At 41.6% G+C, this 21305-nt stretch overlaps 1 long non-coding RNA gene across 2 annotated transcripts in view; it reads left to right on the top strand.

The window, feature by feature from the left end:
- The first annotated feature begins 1575 nt into the window (after positions 1–1575).
- LOC135114192 (uncharacterized) overlaps positions 1576–21305 on the top strand; it is a 121792-nt gene continuing 102062 nt past the window's right edge. For both annotated transcript variants that reach the window (XR_010275429.1, XR_010275428.1), the window contains exon 1: positions 1576–1621. This is a non-coding gene — a long non-coding RNA (uncharacterized LOC135114192). The remainder of the gene's footprint in view (positions 1622–21305) is intronic.

Genomic DNA, 21305 nt, shown 5'->3' with positions numbered 1-21305 from the left:
TGTGTGTCTAACATCACAATTTACGTCATGCTCACTGAAGGGGGGTTGGGGGGAGGGAGCATTGCATCACCTGGCGGGCGGCATCGTCACGGTGCTCATGCGGGCGGGAGATGATGGGGGCGCGGATGGGCGGGAGGAGGGGCGGGGTACAGCGGCAGGAGAGGGTTGAGGTGGCTTGGGTGGCTGGGTCAAGGGTTGGGAGGAAGAGGGAGGAGGCAGGTAGAGGGAGTCCCCTCAACCTCCATTACCTCCCCACCGTTGTCTCTTTGTACACCGTGAGAATCTGATTAACTTATATTACGTGTAGTGGTGCGCTTTTGTCTGTGGTCTGAGTCTTTGTTGGAGGTCAATGATTCCTGGCTTGTAAACACGGACGTACCTTCATCTGGGTTTTAAAGTTGGACTGTGTAACTCATCTCCGAGTTTTAAATTCATACAGTATAAATTTTGTTTTGGCTTTAAGTTTAGACTACATAGTTACTTTTCAATGGACTTCAGTTTCATTCAGCTTAACTTTTCTCTAGCCTTTCAGTTTAGAAAGTATAGTAAGTCTGGGTCTTTTACTTTATACAGTAAAATAAATCTTAGCACGTACGTAACTTTTCTATGTGTTTTCAGTTTAGACAGTATAGTAACAGTTCTATTGGATTTTCACGTTCATAAAATCTCACTAACATTAATATGACAAACAATCACTTGCACTAAGGACCTACTTAATATGAGGACTGCGTATTGAAGTATACAGTCATTCCCCTTTTCCAGACTTTAGTTCGGAATTATGTGAACTCGATTATTCGTCATTCAGATTACAATTGTACTCCCGCACTCCACTACTCCTACCCTCGGACTTTCTCCTCCCGTCTGCCCTTGGAGCATCAGTTATTGCTAGCAACCTTCACTATACCAGAGCACCAACTCTCCCACAGTCTCATCTTCTCCCTCTCCACCATCCCCTTGCTTATCTCGCCCCTACACACCACCTGCATCCCTCCTTCTGCTCCTTCTGTTCCTTCCCATAACTTCGGGTTTATTGTAACTTATGGTACAAAAAAAAAAAAAACACTAGTATATCTCGTACAGGTGAATTTATGTGTACTTGAGTTTTAGTTAATCGATGTGTTAGTGTCTGAGTGAAAAGTAAATGGATGGTGGTAGTTGGCAGATGGAGATAGAGGTTTAGGTAGTTATAATGATGTATGGACAAGTAGATGCTATATAGACAAGTACTCTGTTGGTCGATGCATACTTACATACATTCACACATGGATTAGTGAATTAATTTGTCCATCTCTCCATACATACATGCATGCATACATGCATACATACATACATAAATACATAAATACATATATACATACATACGTACATACATACATACATACATACATACATACATGCATAATCATCATCATCATCCTCTGAGTTCACTACAAGAAATACATAATGTTAAAATAGGTATAAAATTCTAATCATAAACCGTTGATAGAGAACAAAGATTATTTTCACTCAAACATACAAACATTCACACACACAAAATCACTAACTTGTACTTACCTGTCGTCTCTCTTTCCGTACAGGTGAAAAAGAGCCAGGGAAGATGATGATGGAACGCCGAATTCAGGTAGGCGAGAAACGCGCTGTGATTTTATTTATTTATTTTCTTTTTCTTGTAAAGGAAAACCATTAATATTAGTGAAGGTGAGCACTGCTTGATAACAGGAACACCGAGCACTTTGTCGCGTCATTAGAGGCAGCACGCAAACTTAAAGGAGACAAGGAAGGGACGTGAGTGGAGTTAGGCAAAGGGTTGACACGCGAGGATCAGTCAGAAGGAAGGGGTGATTCTGAGTCTTTGTTTGAGCTTATATTCTCTTGGTAAGAAAAAAATGTTACACCATTATATCCTTTGCTTAGAAAAAAAAAGTAAGCTTTTCGTCTGCTTGTTTATATCCATTGCTTAGAGAATACGTAACCTCTTGTCTATTTTAGTAATTTATAGCTAGAATATTTTTGTTTATAAAGAACGTAACTTGCTCCCCTCTATGTGTATACAGTCATTTTTAAACATTATTGTTTTTGCTTACGCTGCCATTCCAAGAGATCATTCCTTTGCTATTCCAAGAGGTAATTTCATCGCTTAGAAAAAGGAGAAAATGGAATCTCTCCCTCTTAATATTTGACAATAAATTTTACAATATATATATATATATATATATATATATATATATATATATATATATATATATATATATATATATATATATATATATATATATATATATATATATATATATATATATATATATATATATTTTATGACAGCAAAAAGCGTGTCAAAATACAGACCTTAATTTAATTTAACCACAGAAGATATGCCTGTATCAAAGCGATGCATCATAATATAAATCCAATGAAGCAAAAAAAAAAAAATCACAGTAGACGCAGATATCTAACTCTCCACTGGTTAATGTTGTTTGGCCTTGAAAAATCACTTCCTTCTTGACCTCTTGCTATCTTGGGTTCTGTCTCTTCCCTGGCAGCATACCATCGCCACACCTTTGTTTATTTTGCCAATGTATAAGGGAGCGGGCCAGCGAACGGGGTGAGGGAACCTACGCGGCGTCTTTCTTTGTATCTTTTTTCGTTTGGTTATCAGCAGCGGAGTGGCTGGGGAGTTAGGGTCATTGAGAAGCGGTAAAGATACCATCTCTCTCTCTCTCTCTCTCTCTCTCTCTCTCTCTCTCTCTCTCTCTCTCTCTTTCTCTGTGTGTGTGTGTGTGTGTGTGTGTGTGTGTGTGTGTGTGATCGAGTCCTCTCGCTCGTTGAGTGACAGGGAGGTGAAATAATGAGAAATATTACTTTCTTTCAGCTGCCCCCGATAGGGGTCGCCACAGTGGATTAACCTTCAACGCGTCTCGTTTTCTGGGTCTTCCTCAGTCACCCATTACAAACATGCCTTCTCTCACTGCATCTTTAATCTTTTTCTTAAGTCTTCTGCTCTTTCTCCTGCTGCATAAACGAGAGATATTATTCAAAAGGGTAAAACATTGAATCTTTAATTGTCTTTCCTTATATTGTGCATACTTCACCTTTAACTTTTTACTGTCTCTATCTGTCTTAGATTAATGTGCAGTAGTGAGGAGTGTTTATATATATATATATATATATATATATATATATATATATATATATATATATATATATATATATATATATATATATATATATATATATATATATCACTGCAGTGTGTGAAGTTAAATTTAATCAGTCAATAACTTATACTAAGATTATTTCAGTTGAGAATGAAGATTGAACGAAGTTTTTTCATGTCAATATTGATGCAGTGGACCACATTCTAAACATTTAATTGTCTTGATGTTTCATTATCCATAAACCCCTTTCACACAACACCACCGGGAAAGGGACCGTAGTGGAAGTTTTATATTTCTAAGGTTGTCATCAAGTTTAAAGTAGGGTTCTGTATCATCAATGAGGACACATCCTTAGAACTTGACTAACCGTCTCTCTCTCTCTCTCTCTCTCTCTCTCTCTCTCTCTCTCTCTCTCTCTCTCTCTCTCTCTCTCTCTCTCTCTTTGTAAATAGTCCTTATAAGAATTCAGAGTATTTAAGAATATCGGCCAGAATATGAAAATTTTTCTTCTTTCGCCTCCCACGCTTTTATTTGTTTATTTATTTAGTCAATTATTCAGTTAGTTAGTAAATTAGTTAGTTAGGTAGACAGCCAGGTAGGTAGGTAGGTAATTAGTTTTCTATCAGAGTGACTTCCAATAAAGGTTCAGATTTAAATGAGAACAAACGCGTGGTCAGTGTTGGTGTGACGTGCAGTGGCGGTGAGAGTGCCGCGGTGAGGGGTCTGGCCAGCCGCTCGCTATCAGAGGCAACGATAAGCGCACGTGTGAAATGCTCAATAGTGGCGCCAGGGACTGTACGGTCTCTTTAGGTGATAACAGTTGTTAGGCCTCGCTCCGCCCCGCCCCGCCCCTCCTCGTCTCTCCTCGCCCGCCACCCAACCCCTCCTTCCCTCCATAACGCTCGGTGCTCTGTGAGGCTGTATTGCGTTCCCCTGTTAATTTTCTTGATTTTAGTATCTCAACTTGTGTTTTAGTTTCTGTTTGTTTGTTCGTTTGCTTGTTTGTTTGCTTGCTTGCATGCTTAATTGTTTCCTTTGGTTGTTTCTTTTTCTTTTCTTTCTTGTATATTTATCTACTTGTTTATTTGCTTATTCATTTTACATATCAAAGAATTTGGCTAGGGGCACAAGCAGAGAGAGAGAGAGAGAGAGAGAGGATCAAATTAAAAAAAAATCTTGCTACAATTTCTTTTTCCTTTTGTGTATCTTCTTGAGTTCATTTCCTGTTTTTCTGTCACTGCCATAACGTTAAGTCTTCCATAACGTTGTGACATATCTGCAATCACGTCTCCTGATCATCCATACAATAACCCTTTTTGTAATGGGTTTCTTTTTTTTTTTCTCAGTTCAAGTCGTAGGAAGAAGGAAAAGTACATTCGCTCAGTTCATTTTTATATCGATTTATTGATATGTATATATGTGTTGTGCATGTTTTCCTTTTCTTTTTCTTTCTTTCTTCCTTTCTTTCTTTCTTACTTTCTTTCTTTTCCTTTCCTTTTTTTTTATTATTTTAGTGCAAAAGAAATGAAATATAGGAACTACAATTAGTGTCCAGTACACGGCAGTTTCTCGTACGTATGTCTGTATTTACCTTTCTTATAACCCACCCATTAATCCCCCTTTGTAATGAAGAATGCTTTTTCCGTATTATTTTTCCATTTCCTTCAAATTTTTTACCCCGTGCACCTGCGTTCATGATCAAATGGCAGCTTGCAGTTTTCCACGGATGAAGCTATAGACACACACACACACACACACACACACACACACACACACACACACACACACAGGACGGCCGTACTTTAAACGCGAGTGAGACAGGACAGGAATATTCATCGAGTGGGACTAAGTATGACAAGCATCAACAGAACACACCATCGTTGGCCATGGCTTGTGCGGCCCCTTTGTGGTGTATGACAGCACGTGTGTACAGACATACATACAATTTGAGGGAAGGGAGGAGTGGGAGCGTGTAGATGCATATAAGACTGACAAGAGAGAGAGAGAGAGAGAGAGAGAGAGAGAGAGAGAGAGAGAGAGAGAGAGAGAGAGGGGAGGGGAATACAGGTAGACAGACAGATAGAGACAATAGACGCACCTACCTACATACATATAGGCAGGCAAACATACAGACAAAGAGAGAGAAAGAGAGAGAGAGAGAGAGAATGTGTGTGTGTGTGTGTGTGTGTGTGTGTGTGTGTTGTCCGCACCATCTGGCCACGGTGCCCAAGTTATCTCGGAAAGCGATAGCATTTCCATTAAGGTCTTGGCAAGATTCGCTTTGCTCGCCTTGTCGTTCATGATGAGGAAGCGTTTTCTTCGAGTGTCTGTCAGGAGAAACGTAATGAGCGATATTGATGCTTGAGAGACGCTTGACAGATTTACAGTGCTTTTTTTTCCCCCCTAATACTGATAGTGTTTCTGTCATTTCCCCATTTAAGTACCTGGGAGATGTACAATACATCTTTCTTCCTCATTTAAGTTCTTTAGAGATCTACGGAACATTTTTCTTCCCCAAATATGCCTCTCGTTTCTGTCATTTCCACATTCAAATATCAAGTTTCCTGATTTCGGACCTTAGACGCCCACCTCTGCAGTGACGGGAGGGTGGAGGCAGGCGGGTGGTGGGCTGAGTGATGAACGGCGGGGGTTCCTCACTGATGCTGGCGGGCGGCGGGCGGGATGATGACGGGGATGAACTTGCACTCCCCCCAACACGTGCACCTGGCCGCCAGGTGACCGAGTCGTTATTAGTCATGCAAGAATCACTGTTCTGCCCTTCAAAATATTCACGTGACACGGTGCTTGAGTTCGACTGTGGGGCTTAGGAATATGGAGAAGTGGTGGTGATAGTTCACGAGGAGATTAGCATCGGGGAATTACTGTGCGTTAGTGGGGAACTGGTAACCCTGGCTGGGAGGACAGCTGCGCGTGCCACGAGTTGTGCGTCATGGTGGATGGGGGGAGGCAGGTCTTGTGGGCCTACTGGCTGGGGACTGGTGGGGTGAGAGTCGCCTCCCCTGGGCCTTATAGGGAGGGCTTGCGTGCCGGCATTCATAAAGAGATGATAGAGGGAGCGAGTCCTGATTTACATAGAGCTTTCTTCCAGCAATCAGAACTTTTATGATTAGCCAAATGGACTCCCGAGCCGGTGATTGACGTGTTCGCCCCGCCACACTCAGACCCCCGACCCAGATTTAAATGGTGATGTGACGGAATAGTAACGTCTGCCGAGTTACCTACTGACCCGCTGCTTCCCAGGACTCAGAAAGGAATGCAAAGGAGAGAGAGAGAGAGAGAGTATTCGTAGAAGCATTCATTCCTTTCTCTCGCATTGACGCGCCATCAGTATTGTACAGGAGTGAAAAAAAGTGCGACGTGGATGCAATATACTTGAAGCAGTCCAACTTTTTGTCTTTCATTTTTCTACAGTATCCAAAAAAAAAAAAAAAAAAAAATATATATATATATATATATATACGAGTATATATATATATATATATATATATATATATATATATATATATATATATATATATATATATATATATATATATATATATATATATATATATATATATATATATACTTTTTTTTTTTGCTGAGACGGAGGGGAGGAGCTATAAACGAGGGAGTCTGTTTTTCATTTAAATACGTGCTTTAAAGAGAGTCCTATTACGTTTTCATCGTCGTGGGTTTGTAGCTCTGCAGGTGTGTGTGTACTGGACAAACTCCTTACCTCCTCTTGGTGGTCGAGTAGTTATTGGTTTATGTTTACGAATAGTACAGAGAATAATGAGACTTGTCAGATAAAATCAGAAGAATAGAGACCGAAGACACATGAATTGAAAGATTACTTAGCTTAACTCAGAGAGAGAGAGAGAGAGAGAGAGAGAGAGAGAGAGAGAGAGAGAGAGAGAGAGAGAGAGAGAGAGTTAAAAAAAAAGTTAATTGTGGAGAAGCGAGTGGAAGGAGAGGAGAGAAGAAGAGAGAAGATGAGCGAGGGAAGAAGGAAGGAAAGGAAGGGACGGTATGGGCCGGCCAGTGTGATGTTATCAATAATTGGTAGTGTGAGGCAGCTCTGAACTGCTACACTTCCATTACTTGAGCCGAAACAGGGGTCAGTGGCTTGGAGGGGGCGTGGCAGAGCCTGGAGGGGGGTGCCTTACCGTGCAGGGGCGTCCTGTGGTGCAGGGATCGGGACGGCTGTTTTGATGGCTGGTTTGGGCAGTTTGGTTACTTCAAGGGCAGCACCGTGAACTTATTTGGCAAAGGGACAAAGTGTATGGGGGCTGAAGATAGCTGTTTTGATCTCCAGTTTGAGCAATTGGGTTAATCCGACTAACATTCGCTCATTTACTGATAGGGGCAAACGATGTGCGTGAGGTTTCAGGGTTTGAGCAGTTGGGTTAATTCAGCGGACGTAACATTAGCGTGTTTAGTGATAGTGACAAAAGCACGTGAGGTCTCATACAGCCTTGTTTTGATCTGCGGTTGTGAATCATGCGCCGGACGTAACATTAGGTTATTTGCAACGCGGTGATAAGGCAGACGAATGTACTCCGCGAGCTCACGATAGGAATGTGTCGTGCAGGTTGTAGAGGCTAGTGGACGTGGGCTCGGCATGCATCCTAATGTAATACTCGCATCCCGATCTTGCTTTATGGGGCGATGTAAGGGAGAGAAAGGACAATATATAGAAGAGAGATTCCTGCCACTAAGAGGATGCCCATAACAGCAGTGACAATAGGGGAAGGCGCATCTTTGTGTGTGTGTGTGTGTGTGTGTGTGTGTGTGTGTGTGTGTGTGTGTGTGTGTGTGTGTGTGTGTGGTGGTGGTGGTGGTGGTAGTCGCGTGCCTCTCCGCTCCAGGCACCACCATGATCACTACCTTGATTGTAAACACGACCCGCAGCGCTCCGGAGGGGGTGAAAGGGTGAGGGGGTGAGGGTGAAGGGGTCTAGGGTGAGGGTGAAGGAGTCTGGGATGAGAGAATGGTGTGAGGGTGAAGGGTGACGGAAGGGCGAAAGGTTGATGGTTGTGAGGATGAAGTGTGAGGAAGATCGGTGGAGGGGTGAAAGAAGGGTGTAAAGGTGTGAGGGCGAAGAGTGGTGGGAGAAGAAGGGAGAGAATAGTTCGAGGATGAAGTGTCAAAGGGAAGAAGGTAACGACTGGATGGAAGGTGAAGAGTCAAGAGGAGGAAAGGTGATGTAGGAAGAGAAGGAGGAGGAGGAGGGCTTCAGAGACTGGAGGAAGGAGAGATGAAGGGCTTCGTGAGGGGGGAAGGGGTTTATTTTTAAAGATTTAGGAAGAAAATTATTCAAGAGGCTCAGTAATATTTTTTTTTTAGCTCTTTAACAACGTCCTTCCTTTGGGCGGAGGTAAGCAAAATATTATTTCATTGTTTTTATTGTTTGAGAGGTAATGTTGATTTTGTGATTTCATTGATATTTAGAAGTAAAATTTCGTGAAAAATAGCAGTGTGGAGAATCCTACTGAAAATTTTACCCGTCACTTTTGAGCCACACTGCAGCTTTTAAGTAATGGACGCTACTATGAATTAACTTACTTGATATATTATGTACACTTACGACAAAATCAGTAAGAAAATAAATCAAAGAAAACGTGATTCATGCGGGTATAAGAGCTTAGTTTTCGGTATTGTTTCATGAGGAGCAATGTTTCAGTTAGCAGTGGACTAGTTAGAACACCAAAGCTTGTTATCTCTATTTCTACCTTCACGTGTTCTTATCGAGACATCAGGGTCATTCTTCATCTTCTCAGCGGGATCTTACAACACCTTAAGCCTTCTCCCTCTCATTTATCTTTTGTTTTTCTTTTTTTCTTCTCTCGCTCATTTTTTGCCCAGATTTTTCTTTTGTTTTATCTTAATAGACTTCACTGCGTACATTTTGCACTTCTCTTCCCTTTGTCTCTTCGTACATTCCGTATTTTTTCATATTGGCATTTACTCGTTATTAATAATTCTGTTAGTTCTTTCTTTTCCGCGTCTTTCTTCACTAACTTGAGGTTCTGCTGGTCATCACAAACATTACTTTTCTTTACGGCATAACCGTCACCATTAATTGGCTTATCCCATTGGAACCCTTTTGTACTTAACCTTTTGGGAGCTGTTGAGTAGCCTTTCATTCTTTCTTTCTTTCTTTCTTTCTTTAGTTCGTCTGTTTGTCCGTTCCTTCTATCTTGCTTTCTTCCTTTCTTTCTTTATTTGTTTATTTATTTCCTTCCTTTCTTCATTCCTTCCATTCTTCCTTCACTCCCTCCCTCCTTCCTTCCTTCCTTCCTTCCTTCCTTCCTTCTTCCCTTCCCTTTGTTTCTTTTGTTTGTTTTGTTTGTATCTTTCTTACTTCTAACTTTTTCCTTTCTCTCCCCTCAAACCACTCCTCAGATAACGAAGAATGACAACCCGTACTTCAGTTACATAAGTTTGCAAGATGCGTACAAGGGGTTCAACTTCCAGAATTGCTCATCTCCATTTCGTTGACCTTTATAACCCAGCGTTGCGTAAACACTCCTCCCAGGGACACTCAAGGCCACCTTTCAACACGCGCACCACAACACTTATCTGCTCCAGGAACCTTCAACTGCGCTGTCCCATCTCTTCTATACGACTGGTTAGAGTAGAAGAGTGCTACGCTTTTCACTAGTAGACTTTTTTTTTCTTGATAATGTATAACTTGTTAGACATCTATTTGTGTACACTATAACTTTGTTGAGACCCTTTATTTTCGTTTTCTCTCTCTCTCTCTCTCTCTCTCTCTCTCTCTCTCTCTCTCTCTCTCTCTCTCTCTCTCTCTCTCTCTCTCTCTCTCTCTCTCTCTCTCTCTCTCTCTCGTTCTCTTTCTTTATAAATGCATAGAAATTTTACACCACCCTGTGCTCGTATTCTGAAACACTTCTGCGCCACACTTCCACACCATTCAGAGCCTCAAATTGAAACTGCATGTTTTTTTGTTTTTTTTTTAGTGTTTTTACGGCTCTAGTGACAGATTAACAACATTTTTACATTACTGGCAGGAGAAAACTCTTGAGAAACCTGCTAATCGTCTCTGTAGCCTTTGAAAGGAGTCTTGGTGAGAGAGCGAAGCGTTTCTGAATACGGGACCTGAATGTTTACAAAGAACAGCGATAGCAATAATAGGGTTAATCAGACAACCTAGGAAGGACTACAGAGTACGTTTTGGTTTCTTATTCTTTGCAGACCTTTAGAATCATCATATACAATCTTGTTCCGTAGTTGAGGAATATACAACATTCTCTCAATTTGTGTTTAACTTTTTCTCTCTGTCTTAAGTCATATAATGTGCTTGAAATCTATCCGTTATTGAATTTTGTAAGGATAATTCCAGATCAGACTTAACATGGAGAGACAAAACACAAAGCACGGTGGAAGTGAGGACAGAAGGTACTCGTTTCTTTTTTTTTTTCATATCTGCTGATGTCTAAAAGATCATTGTTCTGCCTGTGTCGCCATGTATCCGAACCAATAACTAGTCGAATATGCAGTTATTCGACCACTACACTATTGAAGCGTTACATTGCCGCAAGTGACGAGTTATCCACAACCAGTACGTTAAAATACCACACACGCACACGTACATGCAATACCTTGTCCACACGATTGAACCAGTGCTTAGAGGACACACCTGAGTGGCTACCTGTCCACAACAAGTGACTAAGTACATGATTTTTTGGGACTTGTTGAAATATATTAGGGAGTTGAAAGGGTTGTGTGGGAAGGTTTATTTTCTTTGAGACAAGGGTTGCATAAAATGGATTCCTCACCTGTCACAGCTGCCTCAATAACTAATTCTTCCTGTATTATTTACTTATTTTTTGTACGATTACTATTTCTACTGTTCCTCAACTATCATTTCCTCATTTTTTTTCAACTGTTTCGTTTTCATTATTCTCTTTCTTTCGATCACGATTCGTCAGTTATTTATTTTCTTCGTTTTCTTTTCAGTTTCTTTTTTTTCTTCGTCATTGTTTTTTCTTTTTTTTCTGTTCTTCAATTCTCTTTTCTCAGTTTCCTATTCAGTTGTTACTTTACTATTGTCTCATTTTATTAGTTTCATTTATGTTTTCCTTCGTGTTGTTTTTCTTCAGCAACTTCCTCACTGTTGTCACTTCCTTTTTGTTATTAATTCAATTACGTTCTCCTCCGCGTTCCTTTCCAGCTACAACGTTCTTCACTGATATCTCTCCTTTTATTTTTATTTCTCAGCTAATCTTTCTTCTGCTACAATGTTCTGCGCTATTATTCTTCCTTTTTTTTTATCACCATCCCTCAAATATCTTTCTCCCCAGCTTTGTTTTTCAATCAGTACCTTCTACACCACTATGTCCTCCTTTCTAGAACTTGAATACAACATTTTTTCAATTACCTCTCCATTTCCATTCCCTATATAGGCCGGGTTCATGCTATCCTGACAAGCAGTCACTAATGCACTTACTACGTGTTTCTGAATCCCACAGAAGCACAGCACAGGATATGAACCGGTCTTGTAATCCTGTGTCCTGTACTGACTATAGTGCTAAGGATGGGGTTTGTGATTCCGTAGCCAAGATCATGGGTAGGAATGATTGTAAGCTGGCTAATGGGCAGAGTAGTGGAGGCGCTCGAGGACACTCCCACCCCCCAGAGATACACACAAGTATTGCTAACCATTGTAGCGTTACGAAAGATTTGGTGTGGGCGGGGCAGGTACTCAGCAAGATCTCATAAAAAGAAGTGTGGTGGTCTCGAAGGTGTGGCTCCCAGATTGTTTTGTTTCCACGATTCGTTCACGGATGTTTGTTCCCATTAGGTTGCGGTCACGATCCGGTAATTATGTTCAGATGAGGTATTTAAAAGATATTAGAAGGTTGCAATCCCTGTCATTGTTCCCGCTTTTTGTGTTTCCCTTGTGCCGTCACGAGCGTAACAGGTTTGTGCTCTCATGATGAAGAAAATCTGTCAGCACGTGTGTGCCTCAAGGAACTGCACTTTCAATATCACTTACTGTTTCTTAATGTAGCTTATTGGTTTATGTGTTTCAATAAAAACGCAAGAAACTTTCCTCTTTGTCATCAGATTTTCTTTTAATCAAATAACTCACAACTTTATGTTGCATATTCATTCAGAAAAATTGCAGTAACATTTGAGTTTAGTGTATGTTATTTTATCAGTCTTATCACGAGTGATATAAGTCATTTGTGGAAATATTTAGGGCTTTTCATCAGACTACTTTTAAGTATGACATTTGTCTTAAGTGTTAATATGTGAGCAGAACCAGAGTCCATATTCTTGAGCCCTTACTTTTCCTCGTATAAATATTTCTACTCCTCTAAAAAATTACTCTTAAAATTCACCTTGTTAGATACATTCATACCGAGCCTTGAGTAGCATGCGTGAAAGTTGCATATATTTACATACCACCATGTTGTATAAAGGTGGACGACCCCGCTGAACTAGTAACATCTCTTTGTACGATATCCTACGACGCTAAACTACCTTGATACGACCCGCATCTTGTTATTCTCGCGTGGATAAAAAGATGAGTGTGTTGGAATCAAGGACCCACAAGTCGCACACAGCAGAAATATCGTCCCTTCCCTCTAATGAAACCCGCGACTGATGAGGTGGCCAGAGGGTTCTCTCAAGCCTTTGTAACGCTCAGGACTCGATGCCTTGCCAAGCTAACGTCTATCATTCAGAGTAATAGAGGAGCAGGAACTTGAAAGGTCAGTGAAAGAGGGTCATAATAGAGAACCAGACACCTGAAATAATAGAGAAGAAGGTTCTTTCTGAGTATAAATATAGGTCAACAAGAGAAAGATTACCTGTTAAGATTATCTGTTAAGAAGGAAAGCATTGATATTATAGTCTACTATCACAACTAACATTATCATATTAAGTGTTATACTATAAGGATCCAAGAGAAAAGATCAGAGATTTTAACACGGCTAAAGAAACAGCTCGGTCTAAGTTTAAGTAAATATAAGAGATAGAAAATTTATTGATAAGGAAGTTTGTAAAGGAGAAATTAAGAGAGAGAGTGGTCTTGAAAATATGAAAAAAAAAAGACAAGGATACGAAATTTATTTGGTTTCAGTATGTGTGAAGTAAAGAAAAGATCTTGATAGAGAAAATTACACGCCAAGGATAAAAAAAAATAAAAAAAAAGACATTAAAATATGATTAAAAAGAAAAAAAAAAAACAAAGGAAAGGAAACAAAATACAATAAAGTCTAACATCGAACATAACAAAGCTGACATAACCCAAGAAAAAAACATGGGAACGAACAATATTGACTAGGGATGCAGAGTTAAAGTTAGAAGCAGTAAAGATACGCTGAGGAGATTGCAGGTGAAGGGTAAATAGGCGGCTATGGGAAGGAGGTTAGACATTAAGGGAAGGGGAACTTGGGCCACAGATTAGAATGGTAAAGAGGTGAGAGTGAGGCTGAAGGGGAGCAAAATTTTAAAGTCAAACAGGGACGCTAAGAGACTAGGATGGTGTGGAGGGAGAGAGGGAGCTGAGAGAGGGAGGGAGAGGGACTAGAGACTAAGAAGGAAAGGCAGCCAACACACACACGCACGCACACAGAGGTCAGCAACAGCAAGGGAGGACTTTCAAGGTCAATGAATGTGTGTGTGTGTGTGTGTGTGTGTGTGTGTGTGTGTGTGTGTGTGTGTGTGTGTGTGTGTGTGTGTGTCGAAATTTGCTACAGGTTCCCAGTCCCTTCTTCCTCCCTCTCTGCTTTCCTCCTCCTCTCCTTCCTTCCCTCCACTCCACTCCATCTTTCCTTCCTCCCTCCCTGCCTCCTACTCTCCCTCTCTCCTTTCCTACATGAACACACCTATTACTGTCAGAATCTCAACGTACAGTGACTGGAGTATTACTGGCTGGCTGACAGAGATAAATCTATAATTGTTTTTAGCAGCTTTTATTATTAAACTCCATTTTTATTACTATATTCCAGACAGCGAAACGCGAAGATATTGAGAAGAGTGAAGGTCCTTCGCTAGTGGGAAAAAAAGACTATCATTTTTTTTCATTGTATTTATATTATGCTTATTATATCTCTGTTGAATGTAGCGGTGGTGGTGATGGTGGTGATAATGGTGGTGGTGGTGGTGGTAAGAGCAGTAGTAGCAGTGATGGTGGTGATGTAATAGCAATGTAACAGTAATATAAGTAGCAGTAACAGTAGTAGCAGCAGCAGTGGCAACAGGAACAAAACCAAGAGGAGCAGTAGTATCATTAGCGACACTTTTTATACCACGAAACTCAACATGTTCCAAGTCACACGTAGTTTTGGTGCCCATAAAGGGAAACCCGAAAAGAACGTGAGGAGCGTATATTTAAGAGTTCTGTCTGCTGCTTCAGAACGCGCCGCCTGCCTCCCGAGTTGTTCCCCGCATGATAGGACGCCCTCCATTCATCACTGCGCCTTTTATCGTGTACAATGTTCATTAAACGAGAAATAACATGTCAAATTATCGAGAGAGAGAGAAAGAGAGAGAGAGAGAGAGAGAGAGAGAGAGAGAGAGAGAGAGAGAGAGAGATTGACTGACTGTGTGTGTGTGTGTGTGTGTGTGTGATTGGGCGGGTGCTTGCTTATGCGTAGGTTAAGTGTTGCTTGGCGGATTCTCGTCTGCGTCCGTCAGTTCCCGCACCCCAAGGAGACACGCGGACAGGGCGTAGCGGCGCGGCAGGCTGGCGACATGACGCCTTTAATGGGGAGGGAACGTTACCGCCTGAGTACGTTGAAAAAAAATTATGTAGTGTCAGTGGTAATGTGCGATGTGAGGACGGGAAGACATATATGACTATTTCTACTACTTCGACTGCTACTACGTCTACTACTGCTGCTGCTATTACTACTACTACTACTACTACTACTACTATTACCACCACTAGCTACACACACAACACGCAAACACATACATATACACCTACAGACAGAGAGACAGAGACAGAAAAAAGCCACTGAGCATCTTGGGTACACGAGAGGCGATGTTTTTCTCGCACTGATTGAGTTGTTCATCGTGATATGCATCTGTTAATTCCAGCTTACGCGTGACCCATCAGTAAGGGGGCCGGGCCGGTATGGAGCCTCAGCTGGCTACCCAACCCTGAGCCCATCACGCAGGTAAACACAGACTTCATAAATCATTGAGCACCTTGCTGGAGAGGAAGAAAGAGACGAAGAAAAAAAAAAAAGTAAAGGAATGGGTGGAAGAAAGGAAGGAAAGAAGGAATGAAGGAAGGAAAGAAAGAAGGAAGGAAAGAAGGAAAGAAAGAAAAAAAGAAAATAAAAAAGAAACGAAGAAAGAAATGAAGGAAGGGAGGAAACGAAAGGAAAAAGAGAAGGAAGAAGAAATGGAGGGAGGGAGGCAATAGCCCAAAGAAAGGACAAAGAAAGAAAAAAACAAAGGAAGGAAGAAAGAGGGAAAGAAAGTAAAAGAAAGGAAAAAGGAAGAAAATACTGGTCAAGTGAGAAATCAATGTAGAAACAACGTATAGATAAAGAAAAATTGTAATGCAAACATCAGGAAGAAAGAAGAAAGCAAAACAAGAAATATGAAAGAAAGAGAGAAAAAGAAATTGCGTCTGTATATACTACCATGATTTGCACGAGCTACGAAAGAAAAGAGTAAAAAAGAAAATTGTAATAATGTGCATAGCGAAAAAACTCAAACATAAAAAAAAGGAAGATAAGAAAGTATTGCAAAAGTATATATCATGATTTGCATACTCTGATAAAGAATGATAAAAAAAATCTGTGTAGCTTAAATTATATAAAAATATTCGTATTCAGTTGCATCTGCCGAAAGAATGAATGAATGAAGGAAGGAAAATGGGAAAGAGGGAAGAAGGAAGGAAGGAAGGAAGAAAAGGAAGGAATGAGGAAAGGAAGGAAGGAAGGAATAAGGGAAGGAAGAAAGAAAAAAATGAGGAAAGAAAGAAGATAAGAAAGAAAAAAAGAAGGAAGGAAAAAGAAAGGAAGAAAGAAAAGAAGGAAGAAAGAAAAAAGTAAGAAAATACTGCGCACTTATACATCATGATTTGCACGATTTGGAGCTATAAAAAAAGTAAAAAAAAAGAAAAATCAGGAAAAATCAGTGCAACAACAAGTATGGAGACAAGAAAAAAAATTCAAACAGATTCTCTCCTGCACTTGAGATCTTTGACCCAACCAAGCAAGCAAGCGACCAAGCCAACTGTTCTCAGCCACAAACATCCACTTGTTCCACCTGCCGACCGACCCTCCACCCTCTTCTCTTTACTCCACACTCCAAACGTAACCACCCCTGGATCCCTCCTCTCCCACCACCACCATCACCACCACCAGGTATAGGCGCCGCCCCCTGCCAGCCTCGTTTCCCGGTGGGCGTGTAGTGGTCACAACCTCGGGCGGGGCAAGCTGAGATTGGAGCTGGGACCGGTTCTTGAGCATACGGGAGGATCTTTCTTGATGGGGGGAAGATATGCTGGGCGGGGAGAAGGCCGGGGCTCGGGGTGGGCTCCGACTGGGCCTGGGACGCGGGGTGAGGCTGAAATCTCAGAGGAGAGAGGCGTTAAAAATTTAAAGAGACGAAGAGTTGAGGGTATGAGACGGGATGTGTTGCGGGGTGGGTGTTGGGTGGGAGTGGGAGAGGGAGTGGGGAGAGATCGAGGAGAATGAGGAGAATGAGGAGAGAGAGAGAGAGAGTGTGTGTGTGTGTGTGTGTGTGTGTGTGTAACAGACATACAAACAGACAAACAGACAAACGAAGACAGAAGAAAAGGGGAAGACAAATAGACAAATAGACAGACAGACAGGCATACAGACAGACAAATGGATAGATGGAAACACACACACACACACACACACACACACACACACACACACACACACACACACACAGTATATCATCATAGCAGTGAAAAAAAAATATTCGATAAACATATTCAACAAGGATCTGAGTAAGTAAAAATATGAGAGCGAAAGACACAAAGAAAGGTGCACTACATAAAAGTATACCACGCAAAAAAAGGACTCTCTTGCCCTCCCCGCCCAGTATTCAAGGTCGCGGTGCCTATGACAATTAAAAAATATATAAGTCCTGTGTGTTTTATTTAATACGTAACTATTATAAGTTCTAAAAAAATAACGAATGAGCAATAATAAATCTTATAAAAAAAGTAAATAAGCTAGCAAATTTCAGTCACTCAATAATTGAATAAATAAATAAATAAATAAATAGATAAATAAATAAATAATAAACACAATGTATGATAAATATAGATTGCATGAAAAATTACCAGGTTTTTTGTTGTTCTTGGCCAATGCCCTTCACACACACACAAAAAAAAAAAAAAATAGAGTAAATATGGAAAGAATACGAGTATATAAATACTAGAACATCATGAGGGTTTGGCTGAGAATCAATGTTTACGTATATGAAACAAAGCACTTTCCTTCACTCACCATTGGACCTCACTCTTAATTTGCGTTAAGACTGAATGCAAAACGAAATAAACTGTCATATTAAGTCATTTATCGCCATACTAAACAGATAAGTAGCGAATAGAAAATGAACCGTCCCCAGCTTTCACTCACTCATCTCTCATTATATGAAGACTGACTGCGAGATGAAATTAACTGTCACTGTGCATTAACCCCACCAGTGAGTGAACAGATAATAAAAGCCAATGACCGTTACATTTTTTCCTTTTTCTTTTTTTCTAATTCGAAATCCCAATTAGCCGCGTCGAGATACTGCGTAAGACTTTTCGCACTCCCTCACCATTCACTTTAATTACCAGTTACATAAGGACCACCACCACCACCACCACCACTACTACTACCATCATTCATCATCAGCGTCGTTAACTCAACTAACAGGGTGGAGCAAAAATACATCACCGTCACTTGCCATTCAATTCTCATATATTTCATCGCCAGGCAGAGAGCGAAGCACAAAGCAACAAACAACGTAGGAGAAGGAAAAAAAAAAGATAAAAAAGTGAAGGGAGGAGGACGCAGGCAGGATAAGAAGAGACACGGGCGGGAGGGAGAGAGGCAAGGAGGGAGGGAGGACTAGTGGGCGGGAGGGAGGGAGGGAAAGCTGGAGAAAGAAGGGCATATGTGTGCAGTGATTGGAGGAGAGGGAGTGGCAAGAGAAGAGCTGTTGACCCGAAGTGGCCCAAGGTGACTCCTTAGTGGGAAGTAGAAGTGGAGTAGAGGAGGAGCAGGGGGGGGGAAGCGGCAGGGCGAGGGAAGGGGTGAGTGGTTTGAATAAATATGGCGTCAAGAAAATAAGATACGACGATAAAAATATAGTAAAATATTATATAATCTAAGACAGAGCCAGGGGGTATGAAAAATCTCTGTTTATTATACTTTTTCCGTTGAGAACCTATGTAAAAATGTTTATTTATTTATTTATTTATTTATTTATTTATTCATTTATTTATTCTGCGTGGAAGAGCAGTGGTAAAATGATACAATATAGATTCATAAATGTAGGACATTATCAGGATTACAGAATACAACTATCAGTTAATTATTTCTTAAGTATATGAATATCTATTACCATCGCAAATTTAAAATAGAACAATGATTTATGACATGGCACGATTTATTAAGCTAAGGCACTAAGCTGAAACAGAGAAACCAACCATAATATCGATGAATTAAGCACGAAAGCTTTAAATAAATATCGTAACTAAGATACAGAAAAACTCAAAATCAAGTAAAATCACCAAAAATGCAACTCAACCCTGACGCGTCCTTAACGGTGGCACAGAAAACCAGATGTGAGTCAGTGAAAAGGAAATTGAGAAGGTCAAGGTCATTCCGGTTTGGCACGGGGAGGCTGGAGGGGCGAGAAGGAGAGGGAGAGGGAGAAGAAGGGAGGACTGGTGGGAAGGAGGTAGGGAGAGCGGGAGGGAGGGAACGAGGAGTTGGGGAAGGGGAAGGGTAGGTCACACAGCGTGAGGGAGGGCGCCGGTAGGAGCCAAGACTATCGTCCAACACCCCCCAACAACCCCCCCACACACACACATAAGGGATCCGGGCGAAGAGGACACGGAGGGAGCAATACCCAGGGCGAGAGAGGCGTGTTGGTCCCCCCCAGAACCTGCCCCGACACCTGCTGCTCCAGACGACACACACATCAACCTCCTCCAATCTCAGCAGCTCCCTGCGGCGCCTCTCCCCCCCTGCCTCCCCGCCACACACTCTCCAGGCACGTGCGGCATGATGCTGGTGGTGGAGGGAGTGGAGGGGCCTGGCGCCTTTAAAGGGAGGGTGGAGGGCGGTCAGTACCATGATAGGAGGGGGAGGTGAAGGGTAGCAGGTTGGCGCAAGAGGAGGAGGAGGAGGAGGAGGAAAAAGAGGGGGAGATAGTGTAAACGGCGGGCACGGAGCAAGGATGTGACAGGGAAGTTTTACGTTGGGATGCTTATTCATACAGAAGATTTGGTCTCATTAAGCCGAGTAGCTCATACCTGCTGAATTTATCATCTCACTGGGGTCTTCGTGCTCGTAGTGACCAACCGCCGCCTTGCCGAGGGCTGAGGGAAGGCTGCCTCGCTCTCGCCGCCGCCGCCGTGACTGCGTAGTATGGAAATGCGTTGCAATTGGATCCACGTTAAATAAACCCAGTGAGAATCCAAACAGGTAGGAGGGCGTGGGCGCTTTTCTGCCTATTCTGCTTTTCCTAAAAATAAAAAGTCAGGCAAAGGACGACCGGCGGTCACGTGGTGCACTTCTTTGTGTTCAATGTAACGTCTTACTGTGTGTGTGTGTGTGTGTGTGTGTGTGTGTGTGTGTGTGTGTGTGCGTCCGTGTCCGCACGCGCGTGCGCATACGTGCAAAGAATCAGATATGTGTTCGGTAAACAAATCATATGAAATTACTTTTTCTTAATGATAATAATATTAGTAGAGAAGAATGCAGTTTACTAGCCCTGCATAACAGATCAGAAATTTGAAACCTTACAGAATTATTAAACTTGAATTGTTCAAAGACGAATATAGAGAATTTTTATCTTGAGCTTACGTATGGTAGAGGGAGAGAAAAAGGAAGACAATCGTGTGTTGAATATGAAACTCAAAATAAGAAGAAAATATCAACCATAATATCGTGATTTGTCTATATTAGCTCAGAATCTCCTAAAATAATAACTTCATTTTACCACTGAAGTTTAAAGTCATAAGACGTGAACTGACAGAATGGTGTGATAGCAGCAGTGAACAATTTGTGTCTCAGATTACCAATCCCAGCGATAGAAATTGAGGGCGAAGCAGACGGAGACGGTAAAGACACCGTATCAGCAAACGTGCTGAAGTAAATTAGATAACACTGGCTACCGATGCGTCTGCAATACTCTTAACTAGTTATGACAGCCGCTGTGACAAAAACTGAATCAAACGAGTATTGACTGGTCCAGCGGTTGGTCAGAGGAGATCAATTATTATGGACACACGAGACAGTCCACCATCAAACCCACGACACTCTGAGGTTGCTCGCTTCACCAGCTCTCCTCTTTTTCGCTGACTCAATCCAATCTCTGCATCCCCGCCTCACATCCTGCATCACTTACCGTTCCGCCCTTCAGTTACAATGGCCACTTCCACGGATCAGTATACACTCCTCTCCTCACCACCCTCCTTCCCTCTCTTCCCTCCCCCAAGAATACCTGCCCATCTTCACCTGACTCGCTACTTGTTCTTGCATCGTGTCCGTTTTCTATTTTCACTCCCTGGTCGCACATTATGGTGGACTATGATATGAGTTTTATTCTTGCACTCTTACACTCTTAACACCCGCGCGACGTGAGTGTTTGCAGTGGAAAGATATCAGGTAATGGAATATATAACAATTTTTTTCCTTTATCATTTCTTGGCTGCAGTCTGCCATCAACACATGCTGATGTCTATTCTTTAACACACGAGTATATGTTTGACTTCCATCCGAAGACACGGAAAAGAATAAATTTACCAGACGGCTCAGCGAAAGAATGATTTTAACAGACAGCTAAGCATACTCACATTGGGAGGTGGTTGTGCTGGAAGGCGGATATTTACTGCAGTGAGGCGGCGCATGACACCCGCATGAAGGGATTATCTCCAAGAGCGACACCTGCTTC

Source organism: Scylla paramamosain, chromosome 27, assembly GCF_035594125.1.
Source record: "Scylla paramamosain isolate STU-SP2022 chromosome 27, ASM3559412v1, whole genome shotgun sequence".
NCBI lineage: Eukaryota > Metazoa > Arthropoda > Malacostraca > Decapoda > Portunidae > Scylla > Scylla paramamosain.
Note: the sequence above shows the minus strand (reverse complement) of the source record. Positions and strands in the feature narration are given on the sequence as shown.